The sequence below is a fragment of the Schistocerca piceifrons genome, chromosome 6 (assembly GCF_021461385.2).
Source record: "Schistocerca piceifrons isolate TAMUIC-IGC-003096 chromosome 6, iqSchPice1.1, whole genome shotgun sequence".
NCBI classification, from domain to species: Eukaryota; Metazoa; Arthropoda; class Insecta; order Orthoptera; family Acrididae; genus Schistocerca; species Schistocerca piceifrons.
In genome coordinates, this window is record NC_060143.1 from 37,653,828 (window position 1) to 37,677,090 (window position 23,263).

Here is a 23,263-nt window from a genome sequence, read left to right on the forward strand (position 1 = left end):
GCTGCTACGATCGCAGGTTCGAATCCTGCCTCGGGCATGGGTGTGTGTGATGTCCTTAGGTTAGTTCGGTTTAAGTAGTTCTAAGTTCTAGGGGCTGATGACCTTAGAAGTTAAGTCCCATAGTGCTCAGAGCCATTTGAACCATTTGAATCTTGTCTCATCGCCTGAATCCATTCATGTCCATTGCGCATTCCGCCCGACTTGGGCAATCCAGCAGGACAATGCGTCCCCCCCCCCCCCCCCCCCCCAGATCTATAGAGTGTCTCCAGGAACACTCTCCTGGCCACGAAACTCCTCAGGTATGAAAATTACTGAGCATATCTGGGGTGCCTTGCAACGTGTTGTTCAGAAGAGATCTCCACCCCCTCGTATTCTTACGGATTTATGGACAGCGCTACAGGATTCGTGGTGTCAGTTCCCTCCAGCACAACTTCAGACGTTAGTCCACTCGATGCCACATCTTGCTGCGGTGCTTCTGCGTGCTCGCCGGGGCTCTCCACGATATTCTTTGGCTCGGTGTATACCTCTTCAGTGTATACATGTGTCTGTAACGACTACTACGTCCGTTATTATTATTATTGTTTTTATTATTATTATTATTATCACTATAGAAAGGATGAATGAAGTCGTAATGTGACAGTTTGCGGTGTTTACACATCATGTAATGTAAGGAAGTTTTGTATGTTTTCTTCCATTTTAATTAAACAAAATACACGACGAAGAAAAAATGTCCCATTTGCAAAATGCTCATCCGGTTTCGAGTCAGAAGTGTATCTGGTAAATCTAGTCCCGCGAAGTCGGAGGTGAGGATATCATCTGGAGTGCCCCAGGGAAGTGTGGTAGGTCCGCTGTTGTTTTCTATCTATATAAATGATCTTTTGGCTTGGATGGATAGCAATGTGCGGCTGTTTGCTGATGATGCTGTGGTGTACGGGAAGGTGTCGTCGTTGAGTGACTGTAGGAGGATACAAGATGACTTGCACAGGATTTGTGATTGGTGTTAACAATGTCAGCTAACTCTAAATATAGATAAATTTAAATTAGTGCAGATGAATAGGATAAAGAATGCTGTAATGTTTGAATACTCCATTAGTAGTGTAGCGCTTGACACAGTCACGTCGTTTAAATATTTGGGCATAACACTGCAGAGCGATATGAAGTGGGACAAGCATGTAATGGCAGTTGTGGGGAAGGCGGATAGTCGTCTTCGGTTCATTGGCAGAATTTTGGGAAGATGTGGTTCATATGTAAAGGAGACCGCTTATAAAACACTAATACGACCTGTTCTTGAGTACTGCTCCAGCGTTTGGGATCCCTATCAGGTCGGATTAAGGGAGGACATAGAAGCAATTCAGAGGCGGGCTGCTAGTTTTGTTACTGGTAGGTTTGATCATCACGCGAGTGTTACGGAAATGCTTCAGGAACTCGAGTGGGAGTCTCTGGAGGAAAGGAGGCGTTCTTTTCGTGAATCGCTACTGAGGAAATTTAGAGAACCAGCATTTGTGGCTGACTACAGTACAATTTTACTGCCGCCAACATATATTTCGCGGAAAGACCACAAAGATAAGATAAGAGAGATTAGGGCTCGTACAGAGGCATAGAGGCAGTAATTTTTCGCTCGTTCTGTTTGGGAGTGGAGCAGGGAGAGAAGATGCTAGTTGTGGTACGAGGTACCCTCCGCCACGCACCGTATGGTGGATTGCGGAGTATGTATGTAAATGTAGATGAATACGTTCGATATAAACATAGAAATTTGATGTAAAAAAAACGATGACACTGTCTATTTACAAGACTAACCATAAATAACACATGTTTAAAACATAACGCACTATAATATTTATTGGAGTAAACCTTACCTTCTTCCCTCAACACTTCCTATCATTAGCAGGAATAACACAACGATGTCTCTCTGGCAATGATGTAACTGTGTGCAACGTGGCCGAGAACAGGTGGCATGAACAAATGCTGTGCCACAACTGACCCATTAGCTCACTGAGACAAGACACTGTGGTGGGGACCGCTTTTCGGAGCCACCGATGTTCACGCCGCACTTTTTTCAGTTGAAGCACCAAACAAAATCCTATTTACACCTCCACATTGCGGTATCTTGTGTATTTATTTCTGTTACTATTACCTTTAGTTAACATTAACATATAACATGAACATTTTACGGATGTTAACGACCACTATCACCCGTCCATGACACAAATAAAGCCTGCAGAAAATGACAGTGAATACAGTAACATCGTCTGTACCCAATGAGATGAAAAAAAAAAAAAAAACAACACAGCAGCTGTGATACACTAGATTGCAAATTATGCTATGCACAATAATTCCATTCTGTACGTTTGACATACGGGCTTATCTTCTCGCAGTCGGTACATACGCGTACGGGAAACGTTCACTTTAGAGATGTCAAGATCGACCACTTTGCATGTGCCACTCGCTGCACCGTACTTTGCCGGTCGCTACGCAACACATTTGCAAACACCATTGCCGAAGAGGCATGCATGTGAGTTGTTAGATCGTGGACATCAAGGGGATAACTACTACAAACTTTTTTTTAAGTGTCCCCACGAATTGAAATCTACTCTATTAAAGTTCGGGGAACATGGAAGCCAGAAGATTGGACCTCCACGACCAAACCATTCCCATGGAAACGCTTCATTTAAATAGTTGCACACATTAATTCAAAGCGTGGCGGAGCACCATCATGCTGAAACCCAAGCTGACGCCAAACACCAAATGGAACGTTTACTAAAGCGTCATGCAAACTATTGCAAAGAAACGTACGATGCAGTGGTGCATTCACCTTCTAACATTCTGCGTGGTGTCTGTTTGTTCTATATCGTGTCTCCCTACCACTTTCGCGCAACGACGCTCTGAGCGTGTTTTTTAGGGAATTGACTAGTTTGAACCTGGGACCTGTTGCTGGTAAGGAGACGCCAGACCACACATGACATGTAGAAGTCAGAAGAGTTCAGTGAGACTAGCGATGATATAACCAAGTACTTAATGATTTCAGCGTCAGCTCCACTGCACTCCCTGTAAAAGAATCTTAATACTAACTAAATTTAGTGGAAGGGGTTCAAGGCTTTCCTATTTTTAGTTAGCTGGTAAAATAACGTCGAAAAAGCAGTTAAGTTTACCATTGGAAATTTTATTCTACTCACAAAACATTGTTTATAAATTGCCCTATTGATAAAAGGAAATTTTTTAATACAGGATGGTAAAAACCAACTGCGTTCAACAAAAATGTGAACGAATATTCCCTGAATGGGTTTCCAAGTTCTACAATGGATCGAAGGATGACCTATGCCGTATCACATCTATAATCTGGGTTTAAATTACGTTTCACAAGAAAGAAAATTATCAAAATGGTCTACAGTGACCCTCAATTATCTTTAATTACTTATCTAACTTGTCGTAAATTACAGTGGCTGATGTGGCTTCTCAATAACTATATAACAGAAAAATCATTGCGTTTCAGATTTTTACTTCAAGTGGCAAATGTGAACACCATGAGCTTTAATTGACGATCGACACTAGTATTACGCAAGAAGGGGATGTAACAGATGAGACTTCTGCAGTTCTGAGTGAAGCCTTGTCGGTGTTCGTCAAGGGGCGGCGGCTGGCGCAGCTCCGTCCAGCTCGCCCTCTCGGAAGCAACTCTTCCCTAACTTCCCTTACTACAATTTACCGAAGTTGGTTTAAAAAAAAAACTATCTGGCTGTGTTTTCATCTGACCAATCAGGGTCTCAATGTTAACCTTAAGTTCCGCCTACAAACATTCTGTCTATCCAATGAGAAACGTTATACTTTTCGTGGTGGGGCAATGTTTTTAAAGTTTGCAACGTAACAGAGACGCGAAAAAGTCTCACGCTAAAACTTGCAGCTGGTGTGATCCTTTTAACGTTATCGTAAGATCTATACTGTTCTTCTGGAGGGCTCTAGCTTTTAACATTGGCTGGGGGGTGGTCTTGACGTAACAGATACGCGAAAAAGTCTCACGCTAAAACTTGCGGGTGGTGGGGTCCTAGCGGTTAGCTGGCGACGTGAGTGTCCATCAGTCCCTTATCGTAGGGCCTTCCAGCTTAACACGGTTCTACTCTCGGCTTCTGTTCTCATTTCTCCCTTCGGAACTGCGTCTGTCTCGCGGTGGGAAGGTACGACATGCATTTAGGCATTCTTGTGTTAGTCTGTGGTATTCCATTTGCTCACTCGTTACTCGTATCACTTTGGTTAATTTAATGTCACGATTTATTCGGAGCTATGTGACATACTACTGGATTTGCTTATCATGTCAGGGTTTTCATGGAAGGTGTTGGATTTGCCTGACACCTTACAAACTTATCCTGCAACAGGTAAGAGACGAAAAGAATATCTCGCACGATTCCAGTCCACTGGTTTATTCCAAAGCATTCCTGAAAGCCACCTTCACGGGTGGTATATGGTTTGTGTTCTGACCAATAAAGGCTGTTGTGGTGGTTGAAAAATGCGTTCACAAGCGTAGTAAATTTCTTCAGCCACAACACGTTGTTTATAAAATGTTTGTTATTTTCGATTTGGTGCAAAAGCCATTCTTAAAACAGTACTTCGTCGAACGCGATCATTTGGTTGCCGATGTTGGGTTAAGCGTAATGATATGAATGCAGTTCTTCATCGTATAACACTTCAACAACCAGTCTTCGATGTACCTGTAACTGCCTTGCAATATCATGGGTACTTCGCCGAGGTGATTGGTGAAACGAAGATTATCGGTTTCCCGAAGGCGTTGCCCCAGGCGACGAGAAACATTCTTACCAGGAAGGCGCCTTTGAGGGTACCCTGCAGCGTACGTACGAGCAGCGACAGAAGCAGCTTGGTTATCGGATGCACCCAGCACCAAAACCATTTTCAGTCTTCGTTGATCCATTATGGATCGTGGGACGACGGCTGGCATGAACTTCTTGATGCAATAATTTACCAACAGCCGTATATATTGTAGAAATTTATTTTATTTTATGAACTTCTATGTGCTACCAGTTTCGGCATTACATTGATGCCATCTTCAGGCCCCACTCGTCATAGTCGTGAAATCGCTATACACAGAAGGAGCCATATTACTAGATCCTTGAATCAAATCGTCCTGCAACTGCTCTTGGTGGCCAGGCGACACCTCTGGTGTACCATGAGACGCACCAGACTCCCCATTGCCGCTACAGTCAGAGGCAGTAGCCTGAAGACGGCTGATCGCGGCCATCAGCACGTTCAGCTGTTCGCGAACAGTGGCCAGCTCCTCCTGCGCCCGTACACAGCAGTCAAACATCCCCTCCATCCTATATAGCGTATTCGCAATTTACCTACTTATGTGTTCTCTTTCTCTGACGAAGATAGAGAACAAGCAAGGCATTTGTCTGCACAAGTGTGAGAAACCGCCTAAAAATCTTCCTCGGGGTGTAAGGCGTATGAAGACAGTGCTCATTTATCAGCAGGTCCTAAACGGGTCGGGGTCACCACCGTGCTCCATAACGCAGCGCGCTGCGCGTAACTTTTACGCGGCAGAATCTGTGTAAGCTTGTTTGTATCTGATTTAATAGTATTTTGGCAGACTTCTCTGTTTTGGTAATGTTCTCTCCAGTTAGTAATTTTCATAATTTTAAAAAATCTCCTTCTCGGCCTTCCCAGTGGTATTGCTTTTGGGGTTGGGGGAGGAAGTGGTACTTCTACCACAATGTCGATCACTATGTCATCTTTTGATCCCGTTAGATAACCAACTGGTACGTTTGGAAGTATCCTCTGCCGTTCACTTCACAGTGGTTCACAAAGTATGGATGTAGTTGTAGATGGAGCAAAACGAATTGCTTTGCCTCTTTCGTATATGGGTAAGTTTGAGGAAAGTATTTCTGCCTAGTTGGACTTCATTGTCCTCAAATAAGCAAATACGATCTTATTAAACAACGCACGTGGGCTAAGAAGACAACCGAACTGAGTTTGAGCTCTGACAATTTCCAACGGTGCTGTCGACTTGGTAGCTGATGTCTTAAAACTGTACTTTGCACGCAGGATGCAAAGTCAAAGTTATTAGAGTATGAGCAGCGGTAAACATTCTATGTTTGGGCATAGTTGTTTTTGTTTTATTTGGAAACTTCCATCGTATGGTGAATGGCTGGCTGTCGTCAGAAGAGCGCGAAGAGATAACTCCTTGAGTGTCTTACTGCAGATGTTATCTTACTGCTAAGCTTCTGAGATTGAAACTCTAGCTTTGTTTCCTAAGGAAGAAGACAAGTGGTTGATAGTTTAGCTTCAAAGTGAGCAACTGATAAAAACAAGTCACTTGTAAACTTCTCGGAATAATGTTAGTACACTTGAGATATAAAAACAAGTTGATGCAATATTCCTCATTCTTGCCATCACCTGAAGCTCTTCATACAGTTTATTAAGCGCTTTGCAAATCTTTAACGGAATAATTATCTGTTATTTGTGCAAGCAATATAACCTACTCATTTCTCGAAGTTAAATAACGAGGATAATTTCCAGCTTCATATACTTAACTGACTAAAGGATTCAGTCACGACGCCTAGCAATGGCTACTGCATCTATCTGACTATGTTCAGAAATTATCGTTTGTTTTGTGGATCATCTCTATAATCTGAGCACAGTTTCGAAATAAAGTTGTTGCAGAGCGTTATTGCTTAGAAATATCAAACTGTACCGCCGATAAACGTTCGCAGAGTATCATCATATCTATAACCAGTAAGTCACTTAATGGTGCCTATTCACTGAAGTGTAACCGTTTGTTGTTTGTTAGATGTACAATATGCTATGCACATGATTTCACTTCATAAATAAAAATCTCAGTTTCAGTATGTGCCTAGCTGAATGTGAGAAGACAAACAGCATTACCTTTTTTCAGCAACTCTGTTTTGCTAAGGCCATAAACTCACGTTCAGAAGAATCTGGGGTCAAATCTTGGTTCATTCGTCCAGATTAATTTCCTATGTGTTTCCTTTGAAGGAAGTTACGGCAGACACCTTCCCCACATTTTTGTCCAACTCGCGACTGTGCTCCGCCTATAATGACCTCAATGGTCGGTACACTCTAGCTTTTTTCGTTTTATTGTCTTCGAAATACACTCCTGGAAATTGAAATAAGAACACCGTGAATTCATTGTCCCAGGAAGGGGAAACTTTATTGACACATTCCTGGGGTCAGATACATCACATGATCACACTGACAGAACCACAGGCACATAGACACAGGCAACAGAGCATGCACAATGTCGGCACTAGTACAGTGTATATCCACCTTTCGCAGCAATGCAGGCTACTATTCTCCCATGGAGACGATCGTAGAGATGCTGGATGTAGTCCTGTGGAACGGCTTGCCATGCCATTTCCACCTGGCGCCTCAGTTGGACCAGCGTTCGTGCTGGACGTGCAGACCGCGTGAGGCGACGCTTCATCCAGTCCCAAACATGCTCAATGGGGGACAGATCCGGAGATCTTGCTGGCCAGGGTAGCTGACTCACACCTTCTAGAGCACGTTGGGTGGCACGGGATACATGCGGACGTGCATTGTCCTGTTGGAACAGCAAGTTCCCTTACCAGTCTAGGAATGGTAGAACGATGGGTTCGATGACGGTTTGGATGTACCGTGCACTATTCAGTGTCCCCTCGACGATCACCAGTGGTGTACGGCCAGTGTAGGAGATCGCTCCCCACACCATGATGCCGGGTGTTGGCCCTGTGTGCCTCGGTCGTATGCAGTCCTGATTGTGGCGCTCACCTGCACGGCGCCAAACACGCATACGACCATCATTGGCACCAAGGCAGAAGCGACTCTCATCGCTGAAGACGACACGTCTCCATTCGTCCCTCCATTCACGCCTGTCGCGACACCACTGGAGGCGGGCTGCACGATGTTGGGGCGTGAGCGGAAGACGGCCTAACGGTGTGCGGGACCGTAGCCCAGCTTCATGGAGAAGGTTGCGAATGGTCCTCGCCGATACCCCAGGAGCAACAGTGTCCCTAATTTGCTGGGAAGTGGCGGTGCGGTCCCCTACGGCACTGCGTAGGATCCTACGGTCTTGGCGTGCATCCGTGCGTCGCTGCGGTCCGGTCCCAGGTCGACGGGCACGTGCACCTTCCGCCGACCACTGGAGACAACATCGATGTACTGTGGAGACCTCACGCCCCACGTGTTGAGCAATTCTGCGGTACGTCCACCCGGCCTCCCGCATGCCCACTATACGCCCTCGCTCAAAGTCCGTCAACTGCACATACGGTTCACGTCCACGCTGTCGCGGCATGCTACCAGTGTTAAAGACTGCGATGGAGCTCCGTATGCCACGGCAAACTGGCTGACACTGACGGCGGCGGTGCACAAATGCTGCGCAGCTAGCGCCATTCGACGGCCAACACCGCGGTTCCTGGTGTGTCCGCTGTGCCGTGCGTGTGATCATTGCTTGTACAGCCCTCTCGCAGTGTCCGGAGCAAGTATGGTGGGTCTGACACACCGGTGTCAATGTGTTCTTTTTTCCCTTTCCAGGAGTGTAATTCAACCATTAATCACGGTGAAGAGTGTGAGTCCCTTCCTTTGCTAGAACTTAACGCCATACCAAAGTGAATTTCGCAAAAGTTTTGTTCACTTATTCGTCTAGGTAGTAAAATTTCTTGCTGCTTTTTTTCTGGACTGTTCCTCACTCTGCTAAAAAGTAACAAGTCTAGCAGTGACAAACGCATGCTGTATACAGGGCGGAGAAGGAATGGGGAGTACTGGATGTTCCGCAAATCGTCTGTTTCGCGACTCTCCTTATTGTTTCTCCAAATGTCATCGATTGATAGCTTAGTAGTTACAATGTCCTATTATTGTGGGCCTATTATTGTATGTGAGTAAAACTGTCATTCAGTGTGTGATGGGTGTAAGAGCACATATTTTTATATGTGGCACTTTTGTACGTACCCATATCAGTGTGTTGTTTTTATTCTGCGTCGAGCAATCTTCCCACAAACACCTCACAGACTTTACCACCTGATGTTTTCTGCATTGCCATAACCGCAACACTCAGTGGACTACCCTTATCAGTATATACTAACCGTTTTGCGTCCACGTATATGCACTTCAACATGCCTGACCTGCTGCCCATGGGAAGATAAGCATTCATGGCTTGATCTTGCCAAATGTGCTTTCAGATACTAACCAACCTAAAATAATATGACTTGTAATAGCTATAATTGTTAGTCTGCAGTTGACGAAAATTTTGATTTAATGTTGTTCAGTACACTGTCCTCAGCCACCAGTATAAATACCTGTTACACAAGGTATCTGGACGATCAGGATTTCACACACAAACGCCCACACGGACGCATACATACTCATATGCATATTTTTTAAATTTTTGTCTGAAAATAATTGCTACATTGTTTCAGGAATAAATTAACGATAGCCAATCGGTTCCCACCAATGTTTTCGGAAGATTTCACTTGGTCGACAGAAGAATGCCGGAACCTGAGTTTCCTCCCTAATACGCCTAATTGGGAATCCCTTTGCATCATTATGAACTTGGTGGGATTTAGTTTGAAAGAATTTTATTCTACAACAATATGCCCTGCCCTCATTGCTGGCCAATGAAACAAGTCGAAAATACAAAATTATTTCACACTGTAGCTGAGACTTACATTTGTGTAACGCTCATCGTCCGTTACAAGACGGTGTTTCTCCTATCATAGTTGATTAGTTGCTGATTACCCTGTCCCAGCAGATGTATGACGATTTGTGGAGAGGTTTCAATATATGGAACAAATCATATTGTTTCTTTCGCCAAGTCATGGAAGGTACCTGATATTCCTAACCTATCCTGTTCTCAGAAATCGCGGGTGATATATCAATAAAATGCAATACACCTTTAGCGTCCTCATATGATAAATTCTTACATATCTTTACAGCTAGGTATAACTTCATACAGTACTTGTTACTGCGGCTCGTCCGCTCGCTCAGAAGGCAGAGAAACGACTATGTCTTTACTATGAGCTGCTTCTGAACTGGGTGATAACTCAACAACCCATCCTAGCGATCACTAAATGAAAATAATTTCGACGATTACGATGGTTAATGATCGCAATCAATGGCACAAAAGTCCCGTGAAAAGTACCACGAAATAAACAGGGCGGTTCTATCCACGTTGCGCGGAGGGCGAGGGGGGGGGGGGGGTGGAGTATGAACATGCATGAAGTCACAGCAAGTTTGTCCGTGCGTCCGTGTCCGTATCAACGCGAAGATCTCCGCTTCATGCCATGTGGATCAGCGGCTAGCGCAGGATAATTATTTACATCCCTATGTTTGTCTGATAATGACGATTTCTGCATAAAGGCCAACGAAACTGGACTATATAGCGATCTTTGTGTCTGCGTGAGTAGTCTAACCAGCCATTTTCTCGTTAGACCAACGTGACTCGCAAACGTACAGGAAAATACATCCTTTTCGTCAGACTTTTTCATACGAGGGGCATTCAAAAAGTAACTTCATTTCGTCTCACGCTATGATCACTGGGCGTGGGAGCGAAGCGGCACTGCAGCTGGAAACGTATTCCGAAATTGAATTACGCGGAACAGCAGGATTCTTGTTCGTAAAACGTTTAAATTATACACAGACATTCTGGTGGTATACACACCAAACGCAGTGTCACGTTCGGCCGTACGAAACGACGGCAACAATTTGACCAAGGCGCGCAGGCGTGGGTGAAGCTCATCAGCAAAGAATGTAAGCGATTTCGAACAGAAACGACATTGTCCACACAACCGAGGTACTGCCGCAGATTTTTCAACTATGAGGGCGTTCGCACAGCGGTTCTAAACGTTCTTGCACTTTTTAACAAGTCATTGGGCTTAAGACAAAAGTAATTAACGTTTAACCTTACCGCTCTCGCTTGTACTGTACACATTGGCATAGTTTACAAACCACGATCATTTCGTTTAATTTTCATCGTGATATATCAGACACTTATTGATGTTTCTGTACGTTAGGAATATGACTAAGGTCCCTTATACAAAACTAGAAAATACCCCTTAACAACTTTGACGTATTAATGGAGGAAGCTCTTTGAAGCTACTTGCGTATCATACTCTCGTCTAAATGAAAACTACCACGCCAGCAACATGCAAAGGCAAATATAAACTTCCTGGAGAGAATCAATGTTCGGCGACTGTTAACTTAAGGGGCTTGGAACGCCCTATACTTGCAATGTTAAAATAACGCTTATAAATTACATCTTTCCTCACAAAGTATTTGAGGTAGGAAGTTGAACTTTTTACAGATTATTTATTGGAATATGGGCTACAACTTAACACAGGGATTTTACAAAATTTTTGTTCAGTTATTAAAGATGATTTTTTTTCAATTGTAATGAAAATTCACAACATTTTTTTTGCAATTTTTTATTTATATATTCAAAAATATACACTTTTTTGGAAAAAGGCTGTGTTAAATTATGCAGAAGGTACTGTGTAACATTTACTGAAAGTTTGAAACAAATATGTTTGGAAGATCCTTAGAAAACATGTAATTAGTATGAGAAAATAAAAGTTTTGGGAATCGAGCGACAAAGATTGGATTAACTTTTTAGTGCATTCCAGATCCATAGGATGGATTATCTTCATCCTCTGCAAACTCCTCCTCCAGCTTCCTCTTGTTCCTCCTCCTGTTTACTCTTGCTTGTATTTCTAGACTCTTTACAGCCCTGTCTGCAGCCCGAAGGCGTTCCTTGTCTAAAGCAAGCATCGCTCGTTGTTGTGTTCGTAGATTTTGCTACCATTTTCTTCAGTTGCAGTTACTGCAACACTGTTCCAAAAGGTGGTCATGTATGAACACTTATCACATTTCAGTTGTATTTCACTAGCAAGTCCTACGTGCTTTATTATGGAGAGTTCCAGACCAACTTCACTACAATGAATACATCTTACAAAGTTTGAAAAAATTCCTTTGAGAACCGACATATCAAATATTTCATTCACATCCGATTCGCCCATAAAACATTCATAGTTTTCACTCATTGAACCAAGCTTCTTCTGTGAAGTATTTTCTTTCCCACTTTGACTGCTATGGGCAGGTGTACTTGAGAGGTTAGGTTCACTCACTTGGTTATCGTCTTTATTGTTTACAGTAATAACACATACCTTTGGCTTTCCAACATTTCTCCTTTTCTTAAAAGCCTTCAGAGGATTTCTAATAACTTTACTTTTACTCATTATTATACTTCAACAAAACAGAGACTCAAGAAACAGAATTAATTACGAATATTTTCGAGATAACGACAGAGTAAATAAACATGAAAACAATCGACAATCACACCAGCGATATATATATTGAACCATCACAGGTTAGCCACAACACATACTTTATCTCACATCACTAAAATGTACCTGATGAACACGGACGTTAATAATAACACCATTTGACAGCAGTTTAACAGCGCCACAGTGGGTCACGCCCATGTAGAACACATTTCAAAAAAAATTTAAAAATAGTTGTAGTCTTCGGAATTGAATAAATTATATATCTATCAAAAGGTAATAGTCTGCAGATTCAGAAAACTCAAAAAAGTAAAAATTGAACTTTTCATGATTTTGAGCCTTTCCGGAGCCCCTCAAGACAAAAGTAATTAAAGTTTAACCTCACCGCTCTCGCTTGTGCTGTACACATTGGCATAGTTTACAAACCACGACCATTTCGTTTAATTTTCATCGTGATGTATCAGACACTTATTGATGTTTCTGTACGTTAGGAATATGACTAAGGTCCCTTATATAAAACTAGAAAATACCCCTTAACAACTTTGACGTATTAATGGAGGAAGCTCTTTGAAGCTACTTGCGTACCATACTCTCGTCTAAATGAAAACTACCACGCCAGCAACATGCAAAGGCAAATATAAACTTGCTGGAGAGAATCAATGTTCGGCGACTGTTAACTTAAGTACGTGAAACGTAGTACCATAAATAAGAGAAAAGTCAAAAACTGGTATTCGAATACAGAATTGGCGATAAATCAGTGGAAACAGTCACAATTATAAAATAAGCCAGCCCGGTTAGCCGCGCGGTCTGACACGCTGCTTCCCGAGCGGGAAGGCGTGCCGGTCCCCGGCACGAATCCGCCCGGTGGATTAGTGTCGGGGTCCGGTATGCTGGCCAGCCTCTGGATGGTTTTTAAGGCGGTTTTCCATCTGCCTCAACAAATGCGGGCTGGGTCCTCTTCTTCTGCCTCAGTTATGCTGTGTCGGTTATTGCTGAGCAACACCATTTCCACGTACGTGTACACCATAATTACTCTAACACGCAAACATTTGGGGCTACACTCGTCTGGTATGAGACGTTCCCGGGAAGAGGGAGGGAGGGGGGGAGGGGGGAGAGGTCCATTGGGGGCCGAACCGCACAATAACCCTGGGTTCGGTGTGGGGCGGCGGTGCGTTGGGTGGACTGCTGTGGCCTGTTATGGGGTCGTGAACCGTTGAAGGCTACAGAGAGATGAAGGCTCTTCGTCGTTTCTAGGCCCCAGTTTAATACATACGTATATTGTAGAATATGTAGGACTTTCCACCCAGAGTGTCCTAAACTGGAACGGGCAGTTAAAAGTAACCACAGGGAAAGCAGATACCAGGCTGAGATTCACTGAACAGATCCTTGATCCCTGAAAGAAGTGGCTTACAAAACCCTTCTTCGATGAATTCTTGAATACTGATGGTCAGCCTGACACCATTTAAAGACAGAATCAGTGTACATAGAAGATCCAGGGAAGAGCGGTGTGTTTCGTGCCGAGATTGTTTAGTAATCGCTGGAGCATTATGGGACTGCTGATCGACCTCTAGATGCCACAAGAGAGGCGTTATACGTCACGGGTACGTTTACACTAGAATTCCGAGAGTGCATTTTCCAGAAAGAGCCAGGCAACATATTCCTTCTCCCACACTCATCTCCTGAAAGGAAAACTAGGCGGAAAATCAAAGACATTACACCCCACGCTGAGAATTATCGATAGTGTCTCTCCCAAAACATAAATTTAATATCGTAAAACATTTTCCAAAATAAAATTTTATTGCCCAGATCGCAGTTTATGCATACCCTGATAATTAGCTTCAGCAAAGTTATACTGCAAACTTCAGACCATGGCATACGTGAATTATAAAACCTCTACATGTGGCACATTGGTATCTGGCCACTGAAAACATGGAGGTACACTCACAGAAAAGGCTCTCCCATATAGCACTAAGTACACTAAAATTAAAGCCGTAACTGTATCAGTAAGGCACAGAAGTATCAAATTCATCGGACAGAGCACATACACTGTTCTCAGATGTGCGTATGTTGATAACCGTGCGCCGGCCGGAGTGGCCGTGCGGTTCTAGGCGCTACAGTCTGGAGCCGAGCGACCGCTACGGTCGCAGGTTCGAATCCTGCCTCGGGCATGGATGTGTGTGATGGCCTTAGGTTAGTTAGGTTTAATTAGTTCTAAGTTCTAGGCGACTGATGACCTCAGAAGTTAAGTCGCATAGTGCTCACAGCCATTGGAACCATTTGATAACCGTGCTCTATCTGATGTACTTGACACCTTTGTGCCTTCCTGATACAGTTACGGCTTTTGTTTTAGTGTGCTTAGTGGTCCATGGGAGTGTCTTTTCTGTGAGTTTATCTCCATGTTTTCAACGGCCAGATGCCAATGGGCCACAGGTAGCAGCTTTATAATTCACATATCCGATAATCTGAAGATGGTAATATAACTTTGCCGAAATTAGCAATCAGTGTATGTATGAACAGCGATATGCACGACAAAACTTCTATTTCGGAAGCTTTTTTACATTGATACAGAGAACGATTTCCTTCTGACAATGTCGGATAATAACAATATATGTCGTAGGTAAAGGGGAAAATGTTTCTGATACCAGGAATGCTCCCCACTAGACGTCTGAGCACAGTAAACGAAACGGTGAAGGAGATGTTAAAAGTCATTTACATGCCTTTTATCCGCAACTCACTTATCTCGGCCTTGGAGACATCATTATCCAAGATCTGTTTTCAAGGTCCGTGTTCAAGACCTGTTCCCAAATTAAGACATGTCTCCGATAAGAACAGGATCACCTGCCTCTGCAGCTGCCGATAAGCTACGCTGTGAATGGACGACCAGTAATTAGTATATCGCTGTCTGCCATCAGCTGACTATCATACGATGTGTCCACACTGATAGCACTTCCACTTCACTAAGAGAGGGAAATATGGCAACGAAATCAGACGAAGCATACAGAAATTCGGAACCGAAACTGTTACATTATGAAAGAGACAGCGTAAATATCAAATTACGGCAGCGAAGACGACGTTTTAGGGAGGGTTCAATAGTAAGCTCCTGTATAACTTTCCCAAGGGGAAAGGGGAGGGGAACAAGATTTGATTACGTAACTTAGGTCATTGGCTTTGATGTTGGAACATGAATGACTATGTAATACAGGTGGAGCACATACAACTTCTGAGATAAGATAGGGTCGTCTTAATATGCAGACGAGAATTCGTATGAGGAGCTACACTCTTCCCTAATCTTCGCACGCGTCCATGCATTAAAATGATTCAATAACATAACGACTTATGCTTTCAGTCACAGTATGGTGTAACTGTCATTCCTGGACACACTAATGGAAAAAAAATTGAAATTTGTGGTAAGGTCTTATGGGACCAAACTGCTGAGGTCATCGGTCCCGAAGCCTACACACTACTTCACGCTACTTAATCTAACTTAAACTTACTTACACTATGGACAACACACACACACGCGTGCCCGAAGGAGGACTCAAACCTCCGATGGGTGGAGCAGCACGGACCGTCACAAGGCGTCTGAGACCACGCGGCTACCCTGCGTGGCACACGCTAATGCACCCGCCCTCTTGGTTGTTGTAAGCACTGTAATGGAACTGATCAATTATCCTATCTCCGTTACGTCTTCTACTTACCAAAACATATTGAGATTTAGAGCATGCCTTGAAGAGACATTTTTCTGAAATTACATAAATTTGACTTTTTGAAAGATTAAATAGTAATGTATTATTATACTTACATTCAAATATAAAAGTTTATATTCAAACGTTAGATGAAACATAAGTACTAATAATTCAATTATTTTGCTACCTTAACTGTTTTTCGTACTTCCAATTCAATTTGAAATGGTAATTACATTTGAAATTGTTGTCATTACCGCTATTTTTGTAATTTGTTCCAAAACAATTTGAGATTAAATAATCAGTTATATATCTCTGGGCACGGAAGAATCGATGCTTTGTAGAATGTCATTGCAGTATGAAGTTATATCTTCTGGAGTTAAACTGTTGCAATGGCGTGAGAAATGGTTGCAGAAGTGGAGAAATAGTTTTCCTATGTTGTAATATGGAGACTGATTAGTGCAATGTGGGGATATAATGCGATGTGGGAATGTAATACTAAGGAAGCGAAATATCGGATGGAAGAAACTGAAAGCAGAAGTGTTCAAATTGAAAATTCGAAACTCGATCATATTCCTAGACGTAAAATTTATTGTTTCATCCAGCCATGGTTTTCAACGAGCAACGCGTTCGACGAGTGTCTACAAGAAGGCCACCCGGAGTGGTCGAGCGGTTTTAGGCGCTACAGTCTGGAACCGCGCGATCACTACGGTGACAGGTTCGAATCCTGCCTCGGACATGGATGTGTGTGATGTGGGACTAATGACCTCAGAAGTTAAGTCCCATAGTGCTCAGAGCCATTTGAACCATTTTGTACAAGAAGCAGATTAGTAAGCTATGATTTATTATTTTTCGGTCTTTCTTCTGACTTATTATGGCGGCACTATATAAGCGCAGGAATTACTAAGGAAGTGCACTTGTTTTTCAATTTCGAAGTTTTTACAATAATAGACGGGAGGCTCATAATAACGCCAGAGCTGGTTTCCAATAGCTGACGGAAGGGTGTCTTAGTTCATCTTGGAGATGATGGATTAGACATTTTGCAAGCCATTCATAGGAAACTACTAGGCTGGCTTAAGTCCAGTAAGTTTCCCTTGAAGGCCGGTTTTTTCCAGCACTTGTTGGAAATGAACGTCTAAAACTTCATATAGGAAGCAACTCTTTGCAGGAGAAAGCTCTTAACCAGATCAGAATGTGACTAGTGAAAGTATTTCCATTGGATGAAGGTCGGATGGAATGTTTAAAGCAATTTCGTGGAGAATGTTCGAGCTGACGATACTCCAAGGAGTGGGCTGGCTACCCTTGCAGCTGTAACACACATACCCTTTGGGAGGAGAATATGTTTCATAGAGATGAACATTTCGAAAGTCTTGAACAGCAGTGTTACTTTTACAAAGCGGAAAGGCTAAAACAGGGCCGGCCACGGCACGCCAAACTTCTCGGCTTTGATTGTTCCTTCCTGGAAGTACTCGCTACAGCTCGCCATTTCATTTAGCTCTGCGTTGTGGCATTTAACGGTCTGCACAACGCTCTTCAGTTGTGCAGAATGGTTTTGTCAACGAAGATTGCCATTCCATGTTTGCTCGTGGTATGGAGGATGTTCACATGTCCAATGAAGGTTTACACAAAAAGAGGCGTTCTAGCGATCTGTCGACACAAGCCTTTAAAATGGATGGGGAAGACATAAGAGAGGTATGAGAATTCTCAGATCTATTACGCAGTCGGGAAACCGACTGGTACTGCAGATTTGCTATGAAACGCTATTACAATACCACGCAGAAAGAATTTAAAGATTTAGTTGACAACAAAAGAGCAAAAAAATTACAACTATCGACAGACGGGATCCATTGTTCAATACATAAAGATGCACTTTGTGTTACATTTGCACCCATGCAGTGAATGAAGAAACTGATAGTATGAGCAGTAAGATCTCTGTAGCCGCACGCATTATTCCGCTGTCAGTTCCAAAAGTTGTCGATGGAACTGAACGAAGATATGCAAATTTTATATATTATTGAAAAGTACATTGGTTAAGTCAAGGGACACACCTGGAAAGATTTTTAGATTTAAAACTCGCTATTGCTGCATTTTAGAAGAAAAGTAGGAATACATGGAAATTAGAACACCTGGAGTGGACTGTAGAGGTCGCATTTTATGTATACTCGACTGCACAATGCTGACAGTAACCGGTGCGATATTCCTGGACAGCACGGTGACTACCAAACGGTACGTGAAGATTCTGGAAGATGATTTTATCCCTATTTTCCAAAGTGCCCCTGATTTCGACGAGATGTGCTTCATGCAAGACGGGGCTCTTTCGCATCGACGCGGGAGAGATATCCTGGAGGAGTACTTTGGGGACAGCATTCTGGATCCGGAGTACCCAGACGCCACTGGCACGGGCCTCGATTGACCGCCATGTTCTCCGAATATGAAAACATGCAACAACGAGTTACGCGTGGGTGCACTTATTTGTCTTGAGTCGGCCGCCTAAACGTTTGACATATTCCGTCACGCATAGTCGTGGTACGGAGTCAAATTGGTTTGGCAGACCAGCAACCGGGTCCAGCTGCGCACTGGAATCCACCGGTGTTTCAGAGGCTCATAGGTAAGTACAGGCATTACGAATTAGCCGAACACGAAACCACGCACTTGCATTTTTCGGCGAGCACCATTAATAACAGATTTCTGCCGTCCATGACTTCAGTCTCCGAATGCATCGTGGTGTGACGCCCCGACCAGCAGAAGGGTAAAGTATTCGCTGCTGCGACGTAGGGCTCAGATATATGTTTCTCAGCACACCCTCTTCTTTGGAACCATATTTTCTTTATGGAATAGTAGAATGCCTGATTGTAGCATAGTTTTTGGGCCATACCACGGATTCACGTGCATGAAGTTAGGTAAAGTGATTAGTTCTGGTTTGTGTCATGTGATGATCCCCAGCTGATCACTTTGTTCACCATATTAATGAAAGCAGCTGTCAAATAAAAATTTATGTGTGACATTTCTTTAACCATTTTTTTTTGTTTTGTGATGTTAAGAATGAATAAATCTATTGTTATTTAGACCACAACTCCTCCCAGTGTTCTGATTAACATTACCTTTCCCATTTTTACTAAAGTCATGATTTTTATCAAAGTCATGATTACAATTGAAAGTAGGTAGCCTGCTTGATTAACTGAAGACTCTTATTAGGTAACGCATTCTGACGTAACCCCCGAGACACTCCAATTTGTTATGGAAAATGCTGTTTCCGATTTCGACTTGTGGCATAAAACGGGGGACAGCATACTGAACATGGTTTGCGCCAATCTCATGACAATTAGAGACCGATGTTATTTTGCTTTCTATGCGGTTTTTGGCACCAGGACAATTAAAAACTGGTTTTCGCACCCAAGGTGGTACGACCTTGATGTAATGGAAGGTCTTACCTAAATAATTGTGCCACAACTGTTGTCCACTGAACTTGAAGTGCAATGTGCAACTCAAACCATAGCCACTGGAGTGCAGTTCATCTGTCATTTATAGCAGACCTCATTTACGCTGAGACGCTTATAGCCCCCATCTATTGGTAAAATTTTCGTTTAATTATGTTTGTTCCATGACGTTACCCGTCTCCGGTCTGCAGCCAGATCAAGCTATCATCTGAACACACTGTTTCCTCATCCACCTGGTAGCCATCTTTGGGTGCGAACACTGTGTGCTAATATCGCTGGAACTGACTGATACCGTGAACGGAGGCCCTTTCATACAAAGCGGAAGTCCGACATTGCGTGTGCTACAGTCCCTGTTGCCCCTGGCGGAGGTGAACGTACAACATTCCGATGGTGAAAGTTGGCAACACCATAAATTGCTACCGAGTGCCAGAAAAAATATGATTCTAAATGTTGGTTAGGGGTAACTATATACATAGTGATTCAGCTATGCCTACGTATGGGTTTTATGCAACCCACAACACACATACCACACGCAAGATTTTCATACAGGGTGTTTCAAAAATGACCCGTGTATTTGAAACGGCAATAAAAACTAAACGAGCAGCGATAGAAATACACCGTTTGTTGCAATATACTTGGGACAACAGTACATTTTCAGGCAGACAAACTTTCGAAATTACAGTAGTTACAATTTTCAACAACAGATGGCGCTGCGATCTGGGAAACTCTATAGTACGATATTTTCCACATATCCACCATGCGTAGCAATAATATGGCGTAGTCTCTGAATGAAATTACCCGAAACCTTTGACAACGTGTCTGGCGGAATGGCTTCACATGCAGATGAGATGTACTGCTTCAGCTGTTCAATTGTTTCTGGATTCTGGCGGTACACCTGGGTTTTCAAGTGTCCCCACAGAAAGAAGTCACAGGGGTTCATGTCTGGCGAATAGGGAGGCCAATCCACGCCGCCTCCTGTATGTTTCGGATAGCCCAAAGCAATCACACGATCATCGAAATATTCATTCAGGAAATTAAAGACGTCGGCCGTGCGATGTGGCCGGGCACCATGTTGCATAAACCACAAGGTGTTGGCAGTGTCGTCTAAGGCAGTTTGTACCGTCACAAATTCACGAAGAATGTCCAGATAGCGTGATCCAGTAATCGTTTCAGATCTGAAAAATGGGCCAATGATTCCTTTGGAAGAAATGGCGGCCCAGACCAGTACTTTTTGAGGATGCAGGGACGATGGGACTGCAACATGGGGCTTTTCGGTTCCCCTTATGCGCCAGTTCTGTTTATTGACGAAGCCGTCCAGGTAAAAATAAGCTTCGTCAGTAAACCAACTGCTGCCCACATGCATATCGCCGTCATCAATCCTGTGCACTATATCGTTAGCGAATGTCTCTCGTGCAGCAATGGTAGCGGCGCTGAGGGGTTGCCGCGTTTGAATTTTGTATGGATAGAGGTGTAAACTCTGGCGCATGAGACGATACGTGGACGTTGGCGTCATTTGGACCGCAGCTGCAACACGGCGAACGGAAATCCGAGGCCGCTGTTGGATCACCTGCTGCACTAGCTGTGCGTTGCCCTCTGTGGTTGCCGTATGCGGTCGCCCTACCTTTCCAGTACGTTCATCCGTCATGTTCCCAGTCCATTGAAATTTTTCAAACAGATCCTTTATTGTATCGCTTTTCGGTCCTTTGGTTACATTAAACCTCCGTTGAAAACTTCGTCTTGTTGCAACAACACTGTGTTCTAGGCGGTGGAATTCCAACACCAGAAAAATCCTCTGTTCTAAGGAATAAACCATGTTGTCTACAGCACACTTGCACGTTGTGAACAGCACACGCTTACAGCAGAAAGACGACGTACAGAATGGCGCACCCACAGACTGCGTTGTCTTCTATATCTTTCACATCACTTGCAGCGCCATCTGTTGTTGAAAATTGTAACTACTGTAATTTCGAAAGTTTGTCCGCCTGAAAATGTACTGTTGTCCCAAGCATATTGCAACAAACGGTGTATTTCTATCGCTGCTCGTTTAGTTTTTATTGCCGTTTCAAATATACCGGTCATTTTTGAAACACCCTGTATATACATGGTGATTCAGCTATCCCTACGTATGGGTTTTATGCAACCCACAACACACATACCACACGCAAGATTTTCATATTATCTCGCTTGCTATACGCAAACCATTAGTCATACAGAAAAAAATGAGCAATATCTTTTCGAAGGAAACTTGATGTTGTTAAATTTTGCACTGGGTTATGTCTTTTGCTGGAAGTCACAGTTTTCGAGTTATTCAAGAAAAACGTGTTTGAAAGTCACTTTTGTACGTTTTTCTTGAATAATTCGAGTACTACGTCCATTGGCGGAAACGTATCCCACCACAGAATTAAACTGCATTAAATTTCCTACAAATAGGTCGTGTTCATTTCTTCTGTAGGACTAACAGTTTGCGCATAGTGAGCGAGAGAATTGGAAAATCTCGCGCATGGTTTGTGAAATAGTTGCAGGTTGCATAAAACCTGGAGGTAGGGGCAACTGAATCACCCTGTAAAATGTTGTCTGACACTATAATATCGATAGTTTTCTTGGAAACACAGTCGCTGTAAGGAGACGCTGTGGCAACCATTTGTGCCTTGTCATACGATGTTCTGTGGCCCTTGGTAAGAAAGCACACTGCCACCGCAGATTTCTCAGGCTGCATCACACATGTGTGGCGATGGTTCTCAGTACAACTGAGTTGAGTCTAAACAGTTCACGATTTACTGTAATGGCAACGATTTTATAAACTCCGCGCTTCCCGAATTCAAGGTCATATTTAACCTAGCGAAGGAGCCCTCTAACCATGGCTGGTGTATGAAATACACTTTTTATATCACGTCTTTTTTTAAAAAATTCTTCCTATTTCCTATTTTCAATAATATGCCTTGAGCATATAGTAGAAAGGCCATCAGTTTACATGCATATTCTTGTGGTTCCAGCACAGGTCCAAATTCGAACGCATGGCAGACCTATTTTTCTGTGTAGATATTCTGCTTGAACACGAGTTTTAGGTGATCCAGCTCTTGTGTTAGGCTCTCTGAATCTGAGATGGTGTCCATCCTCCTCGCCAACCTCTACAGAATCACTGTGCATGGTACGATGAATGGCAATTTTCTGCATGCGGATACCGGTCATAACTGAGACAAGGAATGCTCTAATCTTGGCTCGCTTTCAAATTTTTCCTATTTTCGAAGATATGCCCCCTCCCCCTCTCCCAGCATATGGTTGAAAGGCTACCGATCTACATACATTATTTGGTGGTTCTGGTGCATGTCTGAATTCTAAGGCATCACGTATCTTTGTGTAGATATTCTGCTTGAACACAAGCATAGGATAATCCAGCTCTTGGGTCAGGCTCTGTGCATCTCTCGCCAACATCCGCAGAACCCCAGGCACTTGTACGAAAGATGGAGAACTGCTGCATGCAAACACCGGTGCACACGCGTCGGGTTTCGATAAACAGAGTGTCCCAGTGTACCATCTTTTCTATACACCAACACCTCTAGAAACGAAGTTTTCCATTCCTTTACAGCTCCGTCGTAATCGTAAGCTGAGGGTAGCGACGATTGGTAGTGCAGGCGCTCTTGGACTTCCGCGGTGTGGAAAGGGGCCTCTGATTACCGTATCAATCAGTCCTGGAGAGGTTGGCGTATACTGTTCTCAACTGACGATGGTGACCAGATGGACTGCGGAAATACTGTGTTCAAATGGCTCTGAGCACTATGGGACTTAACTGCTGTGGTCATCAGTCCCCTAGAACTTACAAGGGAACCTCCCCATCGCACCCCCCTCAGATTTAGTTATAAGTTGGCACAGTGGA